Genomic DNA, 2,368 nt, shown 5'->3' on the forward strand with positions numbered 1-2,368 from the left:
CATGTGACTCTGAATTCTCCGGTAGTTTGGAGGGGTGTACCAGGGTTCATGATGCCCCTGAGTCACACAGAAATTTGACTTCCCTCCCCTCTACCAGGAGTGTAACTTCTGGTTTCGTGTCAGCCAAATAGAGCTCCAAGCTCAATAAGGCTAGGTCTAATATTTCATTGTCTTCACTATTGGTAGCTTCCTGCACTTCCTCTATTTCTCCTAAAACATTCTCTGCTCTGTCTATCACATTCTCATTTGTCCCTTCTTCATTATTCCTATCCAGTGATTCTTGACTATAATATAGTCAGTCCTCACCCTCTTCATTTTTATCCTCCATAGCTGCCTTCTTATTTTTCTTGCAATCCTTTGCCATATGTCCCTTTTTACCGCATTTGAAACATTCACCCCTTTTCTTTCGCTCTTCAAAGTCCTCTGATCGCTGATCAGATTGTTTCTTTCCCTGGGCATTCTTCTTGCCCTTCTTTCCGGACTGTACTAAATAAATTTCTCCATCATCTACAGCAAATACTTGGGCTTTCTTTTTCTTTTTGTTATTAAAGTGCCTTTTGGCATGCCTAGCATATTCAAGCAGTGACTGTAATCTGCTTGTGCGATGATCTACCATATGCTTCATAATAAAACTGCTTATGGGTGCAATACTACCTTTTAAAAATGCATTCTTTAACTGCTGCTCATATGGGGAATTTTGTGTCTGGTCTTCAGGAATCTGCATTCCAAAATGGTTATTAAAACATTCTAATAATCTGGCATAATACCTATCAACAGTTTCACCTTCTTGTTGGATGCATTAATTAATGCAAGTCCAGTCCACCCTAGGCTTCCATTTCTCAGAGATTTGGTCTGCTAGACCTTTCACTCTGTTGTCTAACTCTGCGTTGCTATGTGGGAGGGGCTTAAGCGCAGCGTCACGGGGGATCCAGTTGCCACTGATCATGTGCCAATCTGGTCCTACTATTTGTCTGACTACTTTTTCTACTTCCTCTCCATTTAAGTGATAACTTAACCTCATACCTTCCAAGTCTTCTAAAAACTTTCTAAAATTAACTTTTGGATGGGGAAATTCCTCTGTGGCTTTCCGGATATCTTCCAGTGTCCACGGTCTGTATACTAGGAGAGTTGGGTCTTGCCCTTCTTGTCCTGCCTGAGGATTTGGCATTTCTATGAGTGGAAATATTTCCTCTTCACTCATAGATCGAGAATTTTTATTTATTTGATATAACTCAATATCCCTTCTCAAATTTGAGACCTAGTCTCGACAGGATCTCTGACAAATGGCTCCGTTTTTGTAACACCTCTACCTGACGGAACAGCAGGGTATCATGGGGGTGGACCTGCCTTTTCACTCGCTTCATATTCTGGCAAGGGAAGTGGAGGGGGCGGAGGGGCTGATGCTATAACCAAGTTATTATCCTCTTTATCTAAAAACATTGCTTTTGAGTTCTTATTTATTTGTTCCCTTCGGTTCGATTCCTCAATCCACCTGTGTGCCTGAGGAATTCCTAATTTGCGCTGTCTTTTTGCCTGCCCTTTGGAATCAGCTTTGAGTTGTTTTAAAAGTTTGACAAGTGAGGATTTTTCTAGTTTACCATCAAATTCATATTTATTAACCCACTTCGTGTAGTACTTAATGTTATCGGCACGTCGTGACCGCATGTATTCTGCGTCTTCGGTTAACGGCGGATTTTGGGGTCATTTTGTACACTTATTACCCATTTTGTCCTAACCTTATAAATGTTACGTAACCCTTCTTATTTTTAACGTGGTACCACGAAGAATTTATAGTCCCTTCAGACTACCTGCCTACTTATTCTGTTTCCCTGATCTATGACAAGATAGCAATTTTTCTGTCCCTGGATTTACACAAAAGTCCTGACTGAACAAATACAATCAAGTCCCTGATCTAAAACAGAAAAAAGTAGAATCACCTTACCTGAGCCTCAACAATTGATCACCCCAGTCCGATTGAAACCTACCCATCAGCCGCAGATCAGAAAGTGGCCGGCCTCTGTTTATACGACAATTCAATCGGAGGTCTTTTTGAGCAAGAAGAAGCATTTCGGTAACTTCTTCCATACGGATTCAAGCCACCAGGCCTGTCTGATCCGGGATAACCAAGAGGTTTCCGGTCAACGAAGGACCAACTTGTCAAAGGAAAAAATCAAAGATCAATTCAGCCAAGGTTCAGTTAAGGTTCCTTTATTCTTGTACAAGGAGACAAAAATGCAGTTCAGAAATTTGTCTGACATTATACAGGAAATACTTCATTATTATACTGTTCTGTAAGCCATTGCCCTCTAAGCTGACGTAGTCAAATATGACTCTAAGCATTGTTCTAAAACAGGTGTTTACTAAGTTT

The sequence above is a fragment of the Protopterus annectens genome, chromosome 4.part0, assembly GCF_019279795.1.
Source record: "Protopterus annectens isolate FY-2018-M chromosome 4.part0, PAN1.0, whole genome shotgun sequence".
In the NCBI taxonomy this organism is placed as follows: Eukaryota; Metazoa; Chordata; order Ceratodontiformes; family Protopteridae; genus Protopterus; species Protopterus annectens.